This window comes from Antennarius striatus, chromosome 22, assembly GCF_040054535.1.
Source record: "Antennarius striatus isolate MH-2024 chromosome 22, ASM4005453v1, whole genome shotgun sequence".
In the NCBI taxonomy this organism is placed as follows: domain Eukaryota; kingdom Metazoa; phylum Chordata; class Actinopteri; order Lophiiformes; family Antennariidae; genus Antennarius; species Antennarius striatus.
Window position 1 is genome coordinate 15,489,353 of NC_090797.1, and position 22,995 is coordinate 15,512,347.

General features: G+C 45.8%; 1 non-coding gene and 1 pseudogene across 1 annotated transcript; both read left to right on the forward strand.

Moving 5' to 3' along the window:
• The first annotated feature begins 9,983 nt into the window (after positions 1-9,983).
• trnah-gug (transfer RNA histidin (anticodon GUG)) lies at positions 9,984-10,055 on the forward strand. Its single transcript has one exon. It is a non-coding gene; the product is annotated as a tRNA-His (tRNA).
• A 2,394-nt stretch (positions 10,056-12,449) lies between these two features.
• Positions 12,450-22,128, forward strand: LOC137589718 (probable E3 ubiquitin-protein ligase makorin-1; annotated as a pseudogene).
• The last annotated feature ends 867 nt before the right edge of the window (positions 22,129-22,995 follow it).

Sequence of the window (22,995 nt, forward strand, 5' to 3'; positions counted from 1 at the left end):
TCCCGACCAGGTTATGTTCAGAGAGTCTGTTACTGCGGTAACAAACCAGAGGTTAAGTTCACCTCGCGTCATGAAACAGGTCAGGGTTACTGCTCTAACTCTGGGTTAACTTACCTCCCTTTGTGAAAATGAAAGTCCTGGTTTTCCCTGATTTCAGGGTTAACTCACCCTGGTTGTCCACTAAACTTGCTTTTTAAATGGCCCCACGTCACGAAGCGGGACTAACGACCCCCGAGTACAACCTGGGGTTCTGGGTTGCTTCACCCTGAACTTGGAAACCCAGGGTTTTCGGTTTCACAAGCGCTTCTCTGGGTTATTTTTTGTAACCCAGGGTAAGTTGACCCGCAGTTTAACAGGCGCGACGCCACTTTAAAAAGCCATCATCAATGGAGCCCAGATTCAACGAGTCACCATGACGACAGACTAGACGCGCTCCTCGTTACTTCACGCAGTTGAAGTGCAGATTGTAATCCACCTGTATGAAGACTTAGAGGACATGTTATGAAAAGAGGAACAGCGTTGCAGCTGTAAAGAAGAGAGAGATGACTTGAAACTGCTGCTCAAGTCGATGCGTACGTCTAAACGTAGTCCGTGGGACTCACGGTACAATTACGGAGGTAAACACCTTGAATAATAGTTTATTAAATTATTTTATTAGATACAATCCAGCGGGGGAGAAGCGCACATGTCAACAGCTGAGAACGAAGTTTAAAAACATCGTTCACACAGGTCAGACTTCTGCATCATCTCGTTAGCGATCCTCCTCTTCCTCATTATAACATAATGACATTGTACAGTAAATAATTAGTGGACTTTAGGCTTTTCAGTTGTTTTATCGCCAACAGAATGCTCCTGTCACACACACACATGTGCTCTCATCTGTAGGCATTCCATGTTTAATTCTCTGTGTCTTTTAGTCAAATAATGCATAATTGATAAAAAGAAAAATAAATTAACAGGAAATTGAAGAAAAGAAAGGTGGTCAAATATTTTCTGTTACCGATTGTTCCTATTGCTTAACATTCTGGTGCGATACAGAGTGACATTTAGCCTCCACTGAAGGATCAACACTCTCATCTTTTTCTAACAGAACAAGCAGGACAATCCGTCACATCCAATGTACAGATAGAGGCTCAGTGAACACCAGCGGTTCTTTCTGTGGCATTCATGTGCAGCTGTATGTTTGATGTCCTCCTCATGTATTTCCAGCTGTTTGTTACAGAAGTTTATCCCAATTCGCTTTCTATGAAATACAGACAACAGATAAAAAAATGGTTTCTTTGGACCTCCAGATTAGGAGGGCAGATTTGAACATACAAATACAAAGTTAGAGGTGGGTGTTGTTCACAAGTGAATCGTGTTGAATATTAGAATGTTCACCACTAAAATGATCTAAGAAATAACTTTGTATTTATAAGTAATAAAGATGACCAAATGAAATGTATATTGTATGTTTTTATTGCCCACTGTGGTGATGGTGAGTTACACAGACTCTGAAATGATTCTGGCAGATGGAGTCACTGCTCTGTCACCCTGGATAGCTGGCAGGTGGACGGGGTCATCATCGGGGTGTTCAGTTTGTGGGGTAGGGTGCTGTTCTCCTCTGATAGCGGCAATACTACTATGAAGAACAGGTCCTCTCAGGAATCATCCTGAGGTGTCATAGACACTGGAAACGGCCTTTCAGCAGAACTATGGTCATCTCCTACCGGGCTCTCGTCCTGCGGTGAACCCATGTGAAGTTCTATTGGGGACCTGGGTTAGTAAGGGGTCAGCAGCCTCGGTTGGGCATGGGTAACCCCTGTCCCCCAGAAAACAACCGTCAGACTCCTGTGATGGAAAGTAGATTCATTAGAGTGGATTAAACGATGGAGACAAGTGGATTATTGTGCTAATCTTTAGTTACTGCATTAGTCTGTTGCTCAGGTGAGACTCATCATACACCTGTGAGTCAGGAACCGATCAGGACCGCTCAGTCTCCACATCAGTATGCTATGCTTGTTCTGGAGGGTTCTGTTGGGTGTTAATCAGATTTCTACATCATTCACCTGCAATCCTGTGGAACTCCTCCTTGATGATCCTGAAGGGTTTCTCTCCAGGGAAATAGAAGAACTGGGGTCAAAGTTTAAAGGCGAGGCGCACTGAGCATCTCCCACATTATATAGGAGAATCACCGCTTGCAAATAAAAAATGAAAAACTGAACGGAGCGCTACACGCAGCGCTGCTGCAGATGTGAAGATGGGTGTGTGTGTGTGTGTGTATGTGTGTGTGTGTGTGTGTGTGTGTGTGTGTGTGTGTGTGTGTGTGTGTGTGTGTGTGTGTGTGTGTGTGTGTGTGTGTGTGTGTGGTACCGATCATACTGATCGGTACCGATCATACAGAGAACTGTCTGGATATGACGGGACATCTGAACGCGATACAAACATATTTAATTCTCTGTGAATGAATGCGAAAAAACCATCAAGGGGCTCCACGTCAAACGGACATGACATGTTCGCCTCTAAAATACCTCTGAAATATGGAGTTATTTATTAAACCTTACTTCGGTCAGACTCTCCGTCCGACAGAACCAGGAAATGAAGCTGCACGAGCGGCGGTGAAAGGGGGTGGAGTCAAAAGAAACCCTGGGTTTGTGGAATAAAACCTGCTCCCGACCAGGTTATGTTCAGAGAGTCTGTTACTGCGGTAACGAACCCAGAGGTTCACTTTATCTCGCTACGTGAAACAGGCCAGGGTTACTGCTCTAACTGTGGGTTCAGTTACCCTCCTTTGTGAAACAGAGAACCGTGATTTCAGGGTTAACTTACTCTGGGTTACCTCTGCACATGCTTTGTGACACGGCTCCTCCTCCAGACCAGGCTAGCTTCAGAGTCTGTTACTCTGGTAACAACCCTACAGGTTTACCTCATGACACAGGCTAGGTTTACTCCTCTGACTCTGGGTTAAGTTACCTCCTTTTGTGACACCGCAAGCCCTGGTTTTCCCTGATTTCAGGCTTAACTTACCCAGGTTTTCCACTAAACCGGCTTTGTGAAACGGACCCATTGAGATTAAAAATCACTTTTTTAAGAGGGAGCTGGGCCAAGAAGGCAACAAAAAGTTTCAGACACACAGATCATTTCAGATAAAAAATAAATTACAACATTTTACCGATAAGAGATGTACAGTATAAAATAGACATCAATAAAGACAACAAACAACAAGTGATTTGAGCCATAGGCTATGGGGAGAAACAGTTGCATGTTTCAGCATCTGCCCTACCCTTAACCATTAACCAATTTAACTTGGTCTTTTAATAAAACGCCAGTTGGATGATCAGGAATGTCTCTCAAATCAAACCGCTCCTTCTCCCGATCAAATTCACCTTCCATGACTGCAGCTGTTGCTCCCAGAGCAGAGTTCCCAGAACTCGGAGGTCCCAGACCTCAGACTAGTCACAGTGTTTCTTGGACAGAGGAGGACAACTGTCTCACAACAAGACAGCTACGAGCCTCACAATTCCTCAACACAAACAATTCACTATTTCTCAGCGCGCCATTTCAAACGAGGAATTCTAGTCCTCCAGATTCTTTACCAAATAGTAAAGAACGGACAACCTCCAGGACCAAATAGTCCCACTGGACACTCTAGATGTCTCAATTACTCTTTATTAAGTGCACAACAGTCCTTTGATTTCAAGCAAACAACCTCCCAGTCCAGAAATTTTTGAAGGGAGTGGAACCCTTCGGGATTTACAACCTTTTCGTGATAGGACGCCGCCTTCACAGGGCACGTCTAAACCCTTTCTGCTGCCTTGCCAGACAGCCAGGGCATTTCAACCTGTTTAAGAGGAACACGCCGGTATCCTCCAGGTCCTCTAACCCAGGACAAATAAAACAGGCCTTTCAGAAAAACATTTCCAGTCACAGTCACAATTTAGCTTATTCAAAAAACATGAGTTCAAATCAAAAAAAAAATTGACGGACCTTAGGTTCAGTATCAGTTTACAGACGGAAGATCAATTTTAGAGTAAGAATGGTCCTCTTACCTTTTCAAGTGATGGCACCTGAAGTTCAGTCTGTCAAACCAACACCTCAGCCCAAGATCACGTCGGGGTCACCAAATTGTTAGGAGGCGATTCTCTTCTCTGGCCTCCGCGTGTTCCTTTATTTTGGGTAGTGAAAATGTTGGTCACGAAAAGAGACTGGAAACAGATGAAAAGTTCTTTGAAGCTTTATTACAGAATATTCTGGGCACAAAAGGCTTATACATATGCAGTGCTAGTGTGCAATGAAATACAGAAATCACTCAGTATTTATGTTCTTCAGTAGGCGTGTCTTAACATCAGACAATATTTCACCACACTCAGTTCCCATGTGAAACTAACAGGCCTGTCTCTTCTCAGTAAAACAACCTTCAGATCACATCCTTTTTAGACACAAGTTACAGCGCATATACTTCCATTCCTATATATGGTAACACCTTAATACATCTGAAAGGCACAGCGCATATTGTCATATTAGGACGTGAAACATGCTCCACGAAGCAGAACCAGCCGAAACCGGTCTCACTACAAAAATGCTGAGGCCACACAGGAATACATCACTTGGCAGTAAGATTAGGGATGAACTTGCCCAGGAAGTTGATGTTTCCCATGGCTCGCAAGACACCCTTTTGGTCGGTGGAGGCAGGCATGTCCAATTATGGCTTGCACTTTTGACTGATCAGGTTCCACACCTTCACTTGTGACCTTGACTCCCAGGAAGGTCATCTCTGTGACACAGAAGAGACACTTGTCCCTGTTTAGTTTCAGTTAACTTTTTTTTATTCTCTGTAATAGTTTCTCCAGTCTCCCATCATGTTGCTGTTGTGTTGTTCCCCAAACAAACAGGTTCTATATAGAATCTTGTGCCTTCCAGACTCTCAATTATGGACTCCATTGCTCCGTGGAAGTTCCCTGGCACTGATTTGATGCCAAATGGGAGCATCACGAAACAGTAATGTCCAAATGGTGTGTTAAAGGTGATGTATTTGCTACTTTCTGGGTCCAGCCTCAGCTGCCAGAACCCATGTGAAGCATTCACTGCTTCATTTTCTTGGTATGTTGCTACTTGCGAAGGCTCTCTGAACGTCAGTACCTGTTGCCGTGTAAGTTCACTGGCGTGACATATTTTTATTGCACTGTTTAATGTGAGGTCTGTCTCCCTCAACAGCTTCTCCCGGAGCTTCTTTTCATTAGTCCCAAAAACAATCTGGTGTCTAATCATATGGTCTCTGAGATCGCCAAAATTGCAGGACTGAGCTTTAATCTTAAGGTCGGTGAGATAATTATCTCACCGACCCTGGGGCTGTAAGTGTGAGCAAAAGACGTACCTCTCGTACGTTTCATTTTTCTTTGACAGGCAGTGCACATCAAATTTCTTCACAACCTTGTCAAACTTGCCTTTGTCATCAGGTTGAGCAAACACAAACGTGTTGAAGACTCCTATTGCTTCTGGGCCGGCGACAATGAGCAACATGTTTATTTTTCTTTCCTGTGCTCGTTGATCCACTCCTACCGCCGCAATATACAGCTGGAAATGCTGTTTGGAAGACCATCAATTTGCATCTACGTTTCCAGTCAGTTTCAACGGACCTTGTGGTTTTATTGCATCCATTTTGTTGTGTTGCGCCTCTTTTTTTACCCGACTCCACATAGCTCCCCAGCCTCAGGGGGCGCTGGTGATCCCAGGGATTCGGCCGAGGAGTCTTCCTCCACGGCTGTAGAAGAAGTGACATTAAACTACAATCTATGAGCGAGTCCAGTGCAGCCATTCGTTTTCCGCTCGCCTTGCCTTACAATAAAAATGGAGGATTACATATCTAAACTCAAAATGTTTCTGATGCTTTTTTTCAGAAAGAGCGGCGCATGAATTTCATCCATCCATCCATCCATCCATCCATACATCATTTACCCTTTATCCAGGACCGGGTCGCGGGGGCAACAGCGGGGATGCCCATACTTCTCTCTCCCCAGACACCTCCTCCAGCTCCTCTGGGGGGAGCCCGAGGCATTCCCAGGCCAGCCAAGACACATAGACCCTGCAGCGTGTCCTAGGTCTTCCTCAAGGTCTCCTCCCAGTAGGGCATACCTGGAACACCTCTCCTGGGAGGCATCCAGGAGGCATCCGGAACAGATGCCCGAGCCACCTCAGCTGGCTCCGCTCGAGGCGGAGGAGCAGCGGCTCTACTCCGAGCTCCTCCTGGAGGTAAAAAGAGTGTCAGATAGAGTGATGAGTCTGAAGCTAGAAATCAAAGGTGTGATGTTCAATGTTGTTGTGGGTATGCCCCACAGGTAGGATGTGAGTTGGAGGAGAACGAGAAATTGTAGTTGCACCGTGATGAAGTGATGCAAAGCATACCTAGAAGTGAGAGAGTTGTCATTAATGCAGACTTCAATGGACATTTTGTTGCAGGACACAGGTGATAAGGAGGTGATGGGCAGATTTGGTATCCAGGCGAGGAACGCAGAAGGACAGGTAGTAGTTGACTTTGCATAAAGGATGGAAACAGCTATAGTGAATACTTTCTTCCAGAAGATGCAGAAACATAAGGAGCCCTATAAGATTAAGATTAAACCCACTTTATTGTCCACACGTGGGGAAATGATCTTTACACTCTTCACACTTTCTTTGTATGTGGTTACGTGTTTTTGGTTAGTCATACACACATAGTATTTTGGACACAACACGGGCCTGTAGGCATGCAATTTGTAACGCATCACGCAGGAGGCAGTGGGGGGACACAGGGTGACGGGCCTTGCTCAGGGGCGCATCAGCAGTGGCTGGGAGATGAGCTGACACCTCCCACTGCTGGCTCACACTCCAAGGGGCGTCTTGGCATGAGTGGGAATCGATCCACTGATGGCCGGGCGATCTGTCTTCAAGGCATCTGCTCTACCGCTGAGCCACTGCCACCCCTATAAGAGTGGAGGTAGGAGCACACAGGTAGACTACATCTTGTGTAGACGATGTAACCTGAAGGAGATCAGTGACTGAAAAGTAGTGGTAGGTGAGAGTGTAGCCAAAAAGCATAGGATGGTGGTGTGCAGGAGGACTCTGGTGGTGAGGAAGATGAAGAGGACAAAGACAGAGCAGAAGACGAAATGGTGGAAGCTGAAAACCTGCACATTGAGTCAGGCACATTCAGCTGGAAGAGCTTGTCATGGAGCAGAGCTGGGACGATTGTATTGAAAGCAGAGCTGAAGTCCACAAACAGAATCCTGGCGTAGGATGCTGGGGAGTCCGGGTGCTGGAGGACAAAGTGTAGCGCCATGTTTACAGCATCATCTACAGATCTGTTGGCCCTGTAGGCGAACTGCAGAGGGTTGGCAACATTCCATCCCTAAGGCAACAAAGTGTATTGACAGCTCAGAGGTTGATCCCATTATTATTGACATGATAAATAAAAGTAAAACATGAAAGTCAATGTTGAGTTCTTAATTTTTTTCCCCGATTTCATGTTTCTAACTAATACAAACGTTTCTGTGAACCACAGAACTGAAACATTTGTTTTTCTCCGGTGTTTTGGCGCCACCTGCTGGTTGGGTCCACATCAACCTAAAGGATTTGAACGTTCCTTTATTTCTGCTTTAATTGTGTTTTTATGTGTATGAGTCTTGGTTATTGTTCGTCTGTCATCCTAAAACCTCCTGGAGAAAATGTTTCTAACTACTTACTATGTTTACTTGCAGGTTTGAGACCTTTTAAAGGAATCACGTTAAAGTTGGTTGACATTAAAAGTAGTTCTACAGAATGTCATGAAGCTCAGCGCCGTGACGCTGGGGGCGATCTGGAGGAACAACTAAAGGAGTATGATGCTACTCTGACAACACAAACGCACACATGCGAGGAAATGAGTTAGTTTGTTCAATATGGATGAATTGTCAAATGTTGTTTTATTCAATAAAAGATCGTTTTGTATACCCATCATGTGTAGCTTCAAGTCGGGTCTAAGGCAGAGATCCAGCAGTCCGTGTACACGTTTTATCTCTTCTTAGGATTGATGACAACTTTCTTAAAAGACTCGAAAATATCCTCACCTCCATCCTTTAGTCGTCTTTTGACAAAATCCTTCAAAGAGTCAAATGACAACTTTGTTCATGGAACTAAATAACAGAAACTAACGACTTCCACACATTGCAGGAACGTAAAAAGCTAAGGCTAATAACGAGTATTTGTTGACTCCCGCTTGTTGTCCCCCCCAGGAAAACGTCCAACTAGGAACACATCTAAGCTTTTCTTTCCACTCTAGCTGTTTGTCTGGATTCAAATTCTACTTTTTAATATTAATAGAAATTGAGAAATGTACTTCCATTTTTTTACATTTCACCAGGAACTGAAAAAAAATAGGGGACTATAACTGGAATGAAATCAGGGCGGCAGGACATAGGTCCACATTGGTTTAGGAACCGGAGGAGGATCGGTTCAGGACCAGCGTGTGTGGAGTAAATAGGTTTACTTGTTTCTTCAACCGCAGTTGGGTTCTCTGGTTTGTGATGCAACTCAAAAGTGTGCAAAACTCAAGTCGAGACGCGTTGGACCTCAAGTTCTTTTCATTCTGAGGTGGCAGTCGCTTAGTCCACACTCGACTTGGTAACCGAAAAGTGGCCAGTTCAAGTCCAGCGTGGTCCAATCACTAAAGCAAGATGAACTGGTAGCTGGAGAAGTATCGTCTCCTGAGAGGTGCGGGAGTGATCTTGAGCAAGGCACTAAACCCCACAAGCTGTTTCTAGGGCACGGATAGAACGCGAGGGAACGCGGATGGAAGACAGGATATCAAAAGGCCTGGATATCCCGCCCACAATTCAGCGATAGCGCACTATGGACATTCTCTCTTGCTCTCTCTCTCTCTCTCTCTTTCTCTCTTCTCTCTCTCTCTCTCTCTCTCTCTCTCTCTCTCTCTCTCTCTCTCTCATTTCCTTGACCTATCTCTATCCTCAGTGTATTTCTCTTTCCCAACCAACAGGTCAAGGCAGATGACCCCCCTCCAGAGTCTGGGTCCTGCCCGGAGTTTCTTCCTCAATGAGGGAGTTTTTCCCTGCCACCGTCGTTTATGCTGCTCTGGAGGACATTGTTGACTTTCTATCTGTTAAGCGTTTTGAAATGTCTTCAGATGTGATTAGACGCTATATAAATAAAAGTTGATTGATTGATTGATTGATTGATTGATTGATTGATTGATTGATTGATTGATTGATTGATTGATTGATTTCACCAGGGACTGAAAAAAAATAGGGGACTATAACTGGAATGAAATGGGGGCGGCAGGACATCGGTCCACATTGGTTTAGGAACCGGAGGAGGATTAGTTCAGGACCAGCGTGTGTGGAGTCTGAACCGGTAGCTGGAGAGATCACGTGAACATACACACCCCTGTGTTTATTTGATGTTTGTTTACAGAGCCATATTTACTGCTGCTGACGTCACTGGTGCTGACCTGACCCCATCGTGTCTCCGCTCAGGTCACGTGCTGTAACATAATTTGACCAGTAGGGGGAGCTCTACACCTGCATTGGGACACAGCAGAACAAGAGGTTATTCTAACCTCTGACTGTAGAAACTTCATTATTCCACTACATCCACAAAAACAGAAAACATTGTGAGAGTAATATTGTGAGAGTAAAGCATTTCCATGCTAAAAAACAAGGATAGCAAAGTGAATTTACAGCTGATTATTCAGAAGAAAAACACTCATGAAGGAGGCTGAACTAAAAAGGGGGGTCTTCAGTTTGTTCTGGAACGTGTAGACTGGACTCTGGAGCAGTGGTCATGTGGTCTGATGGGTCCAGATCCACGTGGGTTTCTATCTTCTTTATTCGTCAGCCGTGGTTGTATAGTGGTTAGTACTCTGTGTTGTGGCTGCAGAAACCACAACAAAGTGGTTGCTGCGGTGTTACTTGGTGGTGTGTATTTTTCTCACTCCTTGATTTTTTAACTGTTTTCCAGTTTTTGTTTTTTCATCGGCCGTGATCGTATAGAGGTTAGTACTCTGCGTTGTGGCCGCAGCAACCCCGGTTCGAATCCGGGTCACGGCAGCTTTTAATGTAAATTGACTAAAAAAGTCCCCGCACTGAGGGACGGTGTTATGATAGGTTCAACTCGAGGTGCAGCGACGTCATGTACCCATCAAATGACGTCATCTGCAGACCCACTGAATGACCACATCTGTCCATCTATGGATTTTTCTTCCCTGAAGACTCGCTCATATTCCAAGGCGGTGCCATGTTTATATATATATATACACACACACACACACACACACACACACACACACACACACACACACACACACACACACACACAGTGGAACCCAATATTTACAATCTGCAGAATAAATTAAATAAACTACTAAAGTGCACTTGACATTTTTGATGCATCATAACATTCAAATTCGTACTTTTCTGTTATCTCTTGCTTTGTTTTTACGGACAAAAAAACTCTCTTCTTCGTCTTTTCTTTTCCTCTTTTCTCCGCCACTTTTTTGGGGTCCATAGTGAATACTCAAAAAGATAATATATTTGAGCAAAACTATCAGAACACCTCACGGGTCGAGAGCCGAATGACGAGGACCCTGCATAAACACCGATCTAGCTCCACACAGAGGTCTCTCTTAGCCAATGGGATGCCAGGAAGATACTAGGTAATAGCCAATGGCAGAGCAGCTATGAGAATGTTGCTTTCAGGAACCTGTGGGAGCTGGGAGTATCAGCCCATACTGTATTTTTACCTTATGTAAGTCGAAATTTCTTTCGTAATTAGAGGCAATATTTTCCTACTGAGAAATTTCGTAAGTAGAAAATTTCGTAAGTAGAGACATTCGTAAGTAGAGGTACCACTGTATGTAGAAGGCCAACACAGTCATGTTACCACATATACATAATGTAATATACAGAGGATTGAACAAGAAGATGTTCAAGAAGTTCAAAAATATCAATGAAAAAGAGCAGAGGTCTTTTACAAGCAAAATTAGAATTTGTTGTCTTGTTCAGGGTTTGCTTTGCTATTTTTCTTCACCTCTCAAATGACATCTGTTTTTATTAACTTTGAGTAATAAATACAGAACAATAAAAAAAACACTTGGAACAGATTTCAAATGTCCCACACAGTGGTTGTATGTGGAATCCTCATCATTCTACATCTGATTAGTGGATGACCAGTAAAACCCACAGACTAAAGCCCTCAGAGGAGTTCTTACATTAAAACATTACCTAAGGTGTCAAACTGTGTCCTTCTAACACAATTATAAATTAATGGTGACACCATGAGAGCGTCGCAGGGCTAACACATTTCTGTCAGCGGTAGGCTGTATTTCAGTGGAGGAATCCACTATTGGTAGTGAGGTGGTGGAAAACATGGGATTACTGGAGCGTTATTGAAATTAAATTAATCAGGCCGTCTATGTTAGACCTCCAGACAGACAGTTATCATCTGTGCCTCCTCAGAGGTGTTTCCCTCCTTGATCAAAGAGTCCAACTCCGAATCTCAGTTGTTCTGTATGTTTATGCCATTTACACCATCACTGCTTATTGAGAAACTGAGAAATACCGGCTTCGGAAACCAGAAGCAGGATCTTGTCCAAGACCAGATAACAAGCAGAGATTACTCCAGCCTGGGAGTCTCTGCACTGCACTGCTTCACAATCAATTTTAAGATCCTTTTATTAGTTTATAAAGTACTCAGTGGCCTCAGGCCTTCAGGTTAATCAGATTTATATTCATCCCATGACTGTTCCAGAACCCAAAGAAAAAAGCAAAAACCTTATTTTAATCAGGTTCATATATCTATCAATCTATGTATTATATTTTTATTCAATATATTTATCATAATTCAATATTCTATATCTCTATATCAAAGGCAGTTTTTATTTTCATATTTCTGTTTTTCAAGCTCGTGCTTCATCTCTTCTTCTTTTCCCCTCAGGGGTCACCACAGCAAATCAGTTGCCTCCATCTAACCCTGTCTTCTGCATCCTCTTCTCTCACACCAACTACCTTCATGTCCATTTTCACTACATGCATAAACCTCCTCTTTGGTCTCCCTCTAGGCCTCCTGACTGGCAGTTCAAAACTCAGCATCCTTCTACCAATATATTCACTATCTCTCCTCTGGACATGTCCAAACCATCTCAGTCTGGCCTCTCTGACTTTATCTCCAAAACCTCTAACATGTGCTGTCCCTCTGATGTACTCATTCCTGATCCTATCCTTCCTGGTCACTCCCAGAGAGAACCTCATTATCTTCATCTCTGCTACCTCCAGCTCTGTCTCCTGTCTTTTCTTCAGTGACACTGTCTCTAGACCAAACAACATCGCTGGTCTCACCAGTTTCCTGCTACCTTTGTGCTTCACCTAATGTGCAATAATGCTGTTTAAAAGTATGGATCAATTTTCTCTGTTTTATTTTTCCCCAAGGGAGATGTGGGTAAGGAGATGTACATAATAAAAGATGGCCAGCTGGCAGTGGTGGGGGACGATGGGGTCACCCAGTTCGCGGTCCTCACCTCAGGAAGCTGCTTTGGAGAAATCAGCATCCTGAACATCAGCGGCAGTAAGATGGGGAATAGACGTACTGTGAACATCCGGAGTCTGGGATACTCGGACCTGTTCTGCCTTTCGAAACAAGACCTCATGGAAGCGCTTCAGGAGTTCCCCCATGCCAGGGCACAGCTTGAGCAGAGGGGGCGGGACATTCTGCGGAAAGAGGGGCTTCTGGAGGAAGTAAACGTGTCTGCAGGAGAGGACCTGGAGGAGAAGGTTGAGAGGCTGGAAACCAGTCTGGACCGGCTCCAGGTCAGTACTGGTACCGCCACCGCTGCTTGCTTCCGTCATTACACAGACAACCAATGAGCACCTTCCTTTCAGACATGTTTGGCCCGACTGCAGAGTGAGTTCAGTGCTTCCCAACTTCGACTGAAGCAGCGAATCACAACACTGGAACACAACGTCACCACAGCTGCCCCAGGAAGTGGCTTCCTGTCTGATGCTGATGGTAACAACAGTGTTTCTGGTGGTGATGGTGTGCGCAGTGAGATCAACATCCGGCTCTGAAGTGCATCCCTCATCAGAGAAACAGATGTGAATAACAAACAGTCAGCATCTGTCAATGTCACATGTTAGCAAAGATGCTACAATTGAACATCAGAAACCTTTTATTTTGTTTGGTATTCAGTCAAGACTGGTATTATTAACTTTACTTTCAATGTCCTGGTGCACACTTTTTCTTAATATATTACATTATTTTGTCCTGTGAATTTTTGCATGGATTTGAATGACTTTATGTGTGAGTAAGTTGGGAAAAAAACAACTATTGTTTCAATTGGCTCTAAAGTTTTAAATGGTCCTTTCCTGGTCCAATCACTGCCTGTACTGTCTTGTAGATATTATATAATCTGCGGGAATATCTTCAGGCATATGATCTATGAGCACTATTGATTACCTGCCTGTTCTCCAAACTGAAAGTTTAAATGGACAACACATGTCCATCATGTTGTTCTTTTTATGTTGGGAGTATCTCATGCTATCCACACAGCCTGTCGTACAAATACACTAATTATTTATCTTAGCATAGCAGGTTTAAAGCCACACTGAATTGTCACTCCTGCTAAGTCCAGAAGACCTGTTTTACCTTGTGAACTACACATATCTGTGACTGGAGATAACACCACAGTTGAAAGTTCTATGTTAATGAAACACTATCATATTTTATGATGAGAATGTGCTCTGGTTTTGTCCTGATATCCTCCGGCTGTTTTAAAATCTGTGAGTGGCAGGGCTTCCTGATGGTTATAGATATGCAGCATTACCTTGAGACATGAGCCGTGGCGCTGTCCATATTTTTGTTGGACAGACAGTATGAGCAAAATCCAAGATTCGGGTCATGCTTCGGGGCACCGCCATAATTTGGCGGAAGGATACAACATCAAGTGAGATCAGATCTTGTTCTTGTTTGTGGAGTAAAGACGTAACTCGTGTGTGCTCGTGACTCTTGTGTTTGTACATATAAATGTATATACTTTAATGATCCCTGTAGGGAAATTGTTGGTACACTCTAGCATAGTTAGTAATAACTATGTTAGAGTATGTATATACGCACGTGATATATACATACGTGCATATATATCCAAGCAGTTGGATAGTACAGTGGTTAAGTCAACTGAATGCAGGAGGTTGTGGGTTCGAATCCCGTTCGGGACAAACACTATCCAGTCAGCTTACACAAATGCAGGAGGGCGTGGTCTGGAATGCAGGAGGGCGTGGTTTCGAACTCCAGACATGGCGGACACTATCCAGTGAGGGTCCTTAGGCAAGACCCTTAATGCTATACCAGCCTACCTCAATCATGAGTGAACGCAATAAAGACAGAGTCATACCGGCTCGGACGTCACCCAGGTCAACAAGGTCCATGTCAGTTGCTAGGGAACCAGGGCAATCTGATGAGAAATAGATTACTGGAACAAGACACACATGGACAAGGGCGGAGAATACGGAGTTGTTGGAATGCTACTACACGAGTAATCCCAGGGAGAGGGGATATATGGGGCGGATGTGGGACCAATGGATGCTTCGAAACCCACAATCAAGGCTAACAAAGAAACAGCTGTTAGCCCAGTGTTCCAACATCCGTAACCAAAACTGCTGTCACAACTAGAGATCGATGAAATACTACAACAATGCTACGGCAAGGGTGTGCCAGGACGCTGGGTCAGCGGGGGGATATCACCCCCCCCCACAATCCGAGATTGGGTACCAAGCCCCAAGAGACACACAGCCTCAATACAAGAGCTGCTGACCTGAGAAGGAAGATCGTGACCCAAATGGAAACGTGGAGCCTCCGACAAATACTGAAGCTAAGTTGTCAAGTACCTTCAGAAGATCTGCTAGAAGATGTGAATGCTGCAACAAGAACCATCCCCACAGGGAACATAACTGAGACCAACAAGCTGATCCACAGTACAGCAACAGTAATTCTTGAGATGCTGGGATATAAGATCAACATAGGGCATAACAAACAATACCTTCCATGGAAGAGATGGTTAGAGGCCAAGATAAATGCGACACGGAGAGAAGTCAGCCAACTAGCCGAGCTACAGAAGGGGAACATGGTGAATAAAGGGGTACCCAGGAAATACAGCAAGCTCTCCATACCTGAAGCACTCGGAACTGCCAAACAGAGACTAATGGCTCTGGCTACCCGACTGAAGAGATACACCAAGGAGATTGAGGGCAGGAGAATAAACAAGACCTTCTCCACTCAACCAGAAAAGATGTACTCTCAGTGGCAGGGAAATAGCATCCGGCCAGACCCACCAAGAGTTGAGGTGGAGAAATACTAGAAGGGCATATGGGAAAGAGAAGCATCACACAACACCGATGCCTAGTGGCTAGTGGACCTGAGGACTGACCACAGCTGCCTCCCAGAACAAGAATCAGTAACCATCTCAATGGCAGACGTCCAAGAAAGAGTGTCAAAGATGAAGAGTTGGTCAGCACCGGGCCCGGATATGATCCGTACATACTGGCTAAAGAAGCTGACAGCACTCCATGAGCGTCTAGCAGCACAGATGAACCAGCTGCTAAGGGATGGGACGCACCCAGAATGGCTGACTGAAGGCAGGACAGTCCTGATCATGAAAGACCCACAGAAGGAATCTACCCCATCCAACTACCGGCCAATAACCTGTCTCAGTACAACATGGGAGGTCCTGTCAGGCATCATGGCAGCTAAGATGAGTAGGCACATGGATCAATATATGAGTGGGGCACAGAAAGGAGTTGGTAATAACACCAGGGGAGCCAAGCACCAGCTACTGGTGGACAGAGCAGTACACAGAGACTGTAAGAATAGGCAGACCAACTTGTGCACCGCCTGGATTGACTACCAGAAAGCCTACGACTCAATGCCACACACGTGGATACTGGAATGTCTGGAACTGTATAAGATCAACAGGACACTAAGAGCCTTCATCAAGAACTCAATGGGGAAGTGGAAGACAACCCTGGAGACTAACTCCAAGCCGATTGCCCAAGTTAACATCAAGTGTGGCATATACCAAGGGGATGCACTATCACCACTGCTGTTCTGCATAGGCCTGAACCCCCTCAGTCGCATCATCACAAAGAGTGGCTACGGATACCAATTCCGAAGCGGGACAACAATCAGCCATCTCCTCTACATGGATGACATCAAGCTGTATGCCAGGAATGAGCGAGAAATTGACTCACTGATCCACACCACCAGGATCTACAGCGACGACATAGGGATGTCATTCGGATTAGACAAATGTGGCCGGATGGTATCAAGAAGAGGCAAGATGATCAGAACTGAAGGGGTCAACCTACCAGGGGGCAGGATAGAAGACATCAAGGACAGCTACAAATACCTTGGAATCCCACAGGCTAATGGCAACCATGAGGAGGCCGCAAGGAAGTCATCCACAGCCAAATACCTCCAGAGAGTAAGGCAAGTCCTGAGAAGTCAGCTGAATGGCAAGAACAAGGTCCGAGCCATCAACATGTATGCACTGCCGGTCATCAGATACCCCGCTGGGATCATAAGCTGGCCAAAGGAGGAGATAGAAGCCACAGATATCAAGACTAGAGAGCTCCTCACCATGCATGGAGGGTTTCACCCCAAGTCCAGCATCCTGAGGCTGTACACTAAGCGGAAAGAGGGAGGCCGAGGACTAGTGAGCATCAGGGCCACTGTCCAGGATGAGACATCAAAAATCTAAGAGTACATCAGGAAGATGGCCCCAACAGATGAACTGCTCAGTGAATGCCTTAGACAGCAGAAACCTGAGGAGGAGGAGGAGGAGGAGGAGGAGACAACATGGAGGGACAAGCCCCTACACGGCATGTACCACCGTCAGATAGAGGAAGTGGCTGATATCAAGAAGACCTACCAATGGCTGAATAAAGCTGGACTGACAGACAGCACAGAGGCACTGATCATGGCAGCACAAGAACAGGCCCTAAGTACAAGGGCAATAGAGGCCAATATCTACCACAGTAGATCTGACCCAAGGTGCAGGCTATGTAAAGAAGCCCCAGAGTCAGTCCAGCATGTGGTAGCAGGGTGTAAGATGCTCGCCAGCTCAGCATACATGGAAAGGCACAACCAAATAGCTGTGATAGTGTACAGGAACATCTGTACCCGGTATGGACTAGAAGTACCCAAATCCCAATGGGACATACCACCGAAGGTGGCTAAGATCCTGTGGGACTTCAGCTTCCAGACCGACAAACAGCTACTGGCTAACAAACCTGACATTGTGGTGATGGACAAAGAGCAGAAGAGAGCAGTGGTGATTGATGTGGCGATTCCAGCTGATGCCAACATCAGGAAGAAGGAACACGAAAAGATTGAGAAATATCAAAGGTTTGAAAGAACAGCTGGAACAGATGTGGAAGGTTAAGGTTAATGTAGTCCCCGTGGTAGTAGGAGCACTTGGGGCAGTGACCCCCAAACTGGAAGAGTGGCTCCAGCAGATTCCTGGAACAACATCTGAAGCCTCAGTCCAGAAGAGCGCAGTCCTAGGAACAGCTAAGATACTGCGCAGAACCCTCAGACTCCCAGGCCTCTGGTAGAGGACCCGAGCTTGAGGATGACACACAGATACCACCCCACAAGGGTGAGAGGGACATTTATATATATATATATATATATATATACACACACACACACACACAGTGGAACCCAATATTTACAATCTGCAGAATAAATTAAATAAACTACTAAAGTGCACTTGACATTTTTGATGCATCATAACATTCCAAATCAGGCAAAACCAGGGGGGTGAGGATTGACTTTAGGGCAGTGCAGATGGCGTCATCGGTAGAGCGGTTGGACCAGTAAGCAAACTGAAAAGGGTCCAGGGTTGAAGGGAGGGCAGACTTGTTGTGGTGCATGACTAGCCGCTCGAAACGTTTCATAATGATGGGAGTGAGGGCAACTGGGTGGTAGTTGTTGAAGCCCGATGGGGGCGACTTCTTCGGGACTGGGATGATGGTGGTGGCTTTGAGGCAGGTGGGGACAACAGCCTGGCTCAGGGAGATGTTGAAGATGTCTGTGAAGACACCTGTGAGCTCATCAGCAGTCTCTTCAGGACACGACCAGGAATGTTGTCAGGACCTGGGTTTTCTGTGCGTTGGTCCTTCTGAGGACTTGCATCACGCTGTCCTGAGAAAGCGTCAACGCCTGGTCGCCAGGAAGGGGTGGAGTCTTCAGTGCCGGGATGTTTTTGTTTGCCACAAATCACGCAAAGAAGACATTCAGCTGATTCAGCAGAGTGGTGGAGCTGTCGCAGAACTGAGAAAGTTGGCTTGTAGTCCATAATGAACTGAATCTCCCGCCACATGTTCCTGGTGTGTCTGCTGTCGCTGAAGTGGGTGGCGATCCTCCTGGAGTACTGTCTCTTGGACACTCGTGCCTCGTGACAGGTTGGCTCTCGCTGTCCTCATGCCCACCTCGTCCCCAGCTCTGAGAAGGTTCTGGTGACCGTGACATCATCCATGCATTTCCTCATGTATGCAGTGACGGTCTCCGTGTACTCCTGGAGGTCTGTGGTGTTGTTGTGGGTGGCTGCATCTTTGGATACGCTCCAGTCTGTGGTGGAGAAGCAGTTTTGGAGTGCCTCTGACGACCCATCAGGCCACACCCGTATCTGCCTTTTCACAGGTCTGACGACTCTGACGAGCGGTCTGTATGCCGGCGTTAGCATAACAGTGGTGTGGTCTGATGCCCCAAGGTGGGGGAGAGCAGGGGCTTTATAGGCATCTTTTTGTGTTGTGTCAACATTGTCCAGGATGTTAGCTCCTCTGGTGAAAAACTGGTGGGTGGGACAACGGCCCACCTGAGTGGGAAGGACTTCTAACGACCCTCATTGTGTTGGGGGTTTGTGGGGGCGACTTTCTGCCCCAGCAGGACTATAAGTGTCTGGACTCAGTCGCAGTGAGTCACAACTGGAGTCCTGACATGGATGACTGAGACCTGCAGACATGTCTTCAACCAGCCTGAAGTAAGTTCTTCTCATTATGCTTTGCTCTTCTTGACCTGCCTTTACCTGGAGGACTCCACACACTTTACTCTGACTCAGTGCTTTAGTTTGGAGTCATGGTCATCTTTATGTTGGAGGATGAAGTCCAATCCAGACTGCTTAGGCTCAACAGATCAGAGTGTGTTTCCTATGAGTCTTAGCGTCCTGCTCATTCATTGAAGTGTCTTTTGGAACAGATGGGTTAGCAGTTAGCAGTAGCATCTTCACACTGTTAGTACTGACTCTATTGTTGTGTTATTGCTGGAAGATTTTTAGAGTAATCTTTCTCATCCAAGCACTGTCTCCTGTGCTCATGGATATGTTTGGTCCTGACTTCTTATAACTAAATGATATGAGAACAAAGACGAGGAGCACTGGGCACAGAATTTAAGGTGAAGCGGGGAAAGGTTTCTAAAATGTTCTCACCATTAATTAAAAATCCCAAAATGCTTTGTGTTCATACTGACCCTCACACCAGTGGTGTGGAGCAGCAGTTTCAGATCTATGTAGCTCTTTTAGGCTCTTTTGGTAAAACGGTTGATGTTTTTTCCCTGTTCTGTTTGTATGTAGGGAGGGCAATGGGTTTCCATCCCTCTACCTTTTGTTTATATGTGAGGGGTGGGGGGAATACGGTGGGTTTCTATCACCGAACTTTCTGTTGATATGTGTGGGGGACTAATGGGTTTCTATCTCCAAACCTTCTTGTTTTAACATGGTAACTTGTGTGTCCTCAGGTTTGAACACTACAAACTACCCAAAAGCGAGGAGCGGCCGACCCCCCAGACACTGATGCCTCCCCCCACTTCCCTGCTCGACCCATCAGAACTGGATCCCAGTGGGTCAACACCCAGCTCATGGGTTCAAGACTGGTTCAACGCGGCCGATTTTGTTTCAGGACAGCCGTACTGTGGACGGGGTGAGTGATCTGCGTGGTGTGTTGGGGAGAAGCACTAGATCCCACCTACGTCCCCTTGTGAGGAGACTTAGGGCTGCGGATATTTTCTAAGGTGGGGGTTGGGCTGTTGTTCATTTTGGTATTTGGTAAAACTGTTGTTTTGTTCACCCATTGACAAGCAAGTGGACAGCAGTGAACTTGTGTCATCTGAGATTACAAACAGTTGAAGGAAACTGTAGTCCGATCAGGTTGTAGGCGTGTGGGTACCATGGTAACAGTATTTTGATGTTTTGATGTTGTGGGTCGTCTGCAGCTGATCCTGAGAACAAGGAGCTGAGGAAGCAGCTTTGCTTCTATGCCGCTATTGGAAAGTGCCGCTATGGAATCAACTGTGCCTATCTCCATGGCGACGTTTGTAACATGTGTGAGCTCCAGGTGCTCCACCCCACCGACATCAGTCAGCGCTCAGAGCACACCAAGGTAAGGACCTGCTCACACACTACACGAGCTGTCACACACACTCCTTTGACATGGTGGTAACATACACACACTTCCTGCACCTGTCCACAGGCGTGCATGGAGGCCCACGAGAAGGACATGGAGCTCTCGTTCGCCATCCAGCGCAGCGAGTACATGATGTGTCGTATGTGCATTGAAGTGGTGTTGGAGAAGGCCAACCCCAGTGAGCGGCGCTTCGGCATCCTGGTCAACTGCAGCCACTGCTACTGCCTGAAGTGCATCAGGACGTGGAGGAGGGCCATGTGCGATATCACCAAGTGAGTCGTCAGTGTGTGATGGGTAGTGGGGGGGGGGGTCGTTGAAATTTGTGTTTCACCTTTGTATACTAATGAGGGTCATTAGTATACAAAGGTGAAACTTGTATTTCAACGACCCCCCTTTGACACACCCAACAATTGTTGAGGGGCCAGACGGGTTTCAACGACGGTCGTCTGAATGTGCATAGCCCTGACCACACCCCACAGGGTAAATAAGCTGGACAACACCAGCCACCTTCAGAACTGAACAAGACTCTTGGATGAGAGATGAAACGTCTTCAAGAACTTTCTTAACGTCCAGTGGATCGACTTTAACAGCTTTGGATAACAAATATTTATTCATCTTTCTTCTTCATGAAAGCATCAAAAATGTTACCTAAATATGTTTCAGAGGTACTTTGAATGAGGTTGTAGCGATAAGTTTTCCATCACATTGATTAATCGTCTGTAAACCAACCAGAAACATTTTTTAATTCACCTTTTCTCACCAAACATCTCCTGAGACTGTTTTTAATCTCCTTCAGAGGAGCTTCTTCCTGAACGTTCCCTGTTTCAGATGGTAAAACCATTTTTCTACTTATTTCCAGTTGCTGCCCCAAGTGTGGAATAACATCCAACTTTGTCATCCCGAGTGAGTTCTGGGTGGAAGATGAGGACGACAAGCAGAAGCTCATCCAGAAATACAAGGACGGCATGCGGTAAGTGGGCCGGGCTAGAAACGGGTAAGGGGTGGGGCTACACTAGTGGGTGGGGCTATGACAGTAGATCTGTAGGAGAACATCTGGGCTGTGGAGTGGGCGGTGTTGTCTGATGTGTCTGAATCCCTGACAGTCTTCTCGGTCTCCTTCAGGAACAAGCCGTGTCGGTACTTTGATGAGGGGCGTGGCACATGTCCCTTTGGCGCCATCTGCTTCTATAAACACGCCTTTCCTGGTGGACGACTGGAGGAGGCCCAGCCCCCGCGCCGACAGCCTGGATCCAATGACAGGAACATGGTAAGGGGCCACCAGTCCACTGGTTCTGTTGAAGGTCTGCCAAGAACAGCAGCATCTCCACAGCAGCGCCCTCTGCTGGCTGAGTGGAAGCACTGATCAGTGGAAACCATCGTTTGGAGACATTTGGAGTCTGATTTTTGCAAACCTGCATCACTGGATGAAGTCTGATGTGTGTGTGTGTGTGTGTGTGTGTGTGTGTGTGTGTGTGTGTGTGTGTGTGTGTGTGTGTGTGTGTGTGTGTGTGTGTGTGTCCAGCAGAACTCCAGGACTCCGCTGTGGAACATCTTTGAGGAGCAGGAGAGCCCAGACTCCTTCAACAACGATGAGGAGGAGATGGTGCCGTTCGAGCTGAGGGAGATGCTTCTGAGGCTGCTGGACGAAGACGAGGTCCTGGCAGGCCATCAATAAATGAACTTATGAAATATAAATGAAGAAAAAAAGTCCCACAAGCCATTGTGCTCATGCTAAACATTACCTTGACATCTATTGTTGGTCTTTCTGGTGTGTTTCATGTAGGAGGTATAATTCTAAAATATCAAAAATAAGTCAATATAATATTTAACAAATTAATTTTCTTCAAATATAGCTAATAAACATTGTCAAGTTTCATTGTGGGTGTGACGCGTTTATCACTGACAGCTGTTAGCACTTCCTGTTAGCCTGACAATCACTCTGACATTTACTGTCAAACTGTAAGGTTTTACTCCTGAAGGCTGGATCTTCAGTTTTCTTTATTAAAGCTGCTCATAGCCATTATTTTGTACTGATGTGTCCTCCCTTCATCACCTTCATCCAAGTGTCATGGGTGTGTGTGTGTGTGTGTGTGTGGGAGTGTGTGTGTGTGTGTTTCATTAATGGCTAAGAGCCTGTTGGATCACAAGCTGTCTGTCAAAGTGGGTGAACGGATGGATGGATGAGAGACGGATGTCCTTATGTCACAGACAGCTGTTGAGATACTTCTTGTAGCTAGCATGAACAGCTAGCCTTAGCCTCCCTCCAGTGAAGGTGAGGTCTAGAATGTGGTGGCGCCCTCTAGTGGCATAAAAACAGCTTTGAACCCCCGACCCCTGATGCCTTAGTCCTGGCTGTTGCTTCATTAGCTCATCGTCCCACTACAGACACTCGTCTTCATCCTCCACTCTACATACTCCTCCTCTTCTCCTTTAGCTCCACCTCCTGAGTCAGACTCAATCAACTTTTATTTATATAGCTCTTAATCACGTCAAGAGACATTTCAAAGCCCTTTAATAGACAGAAAAACCCAACAGAATCCTC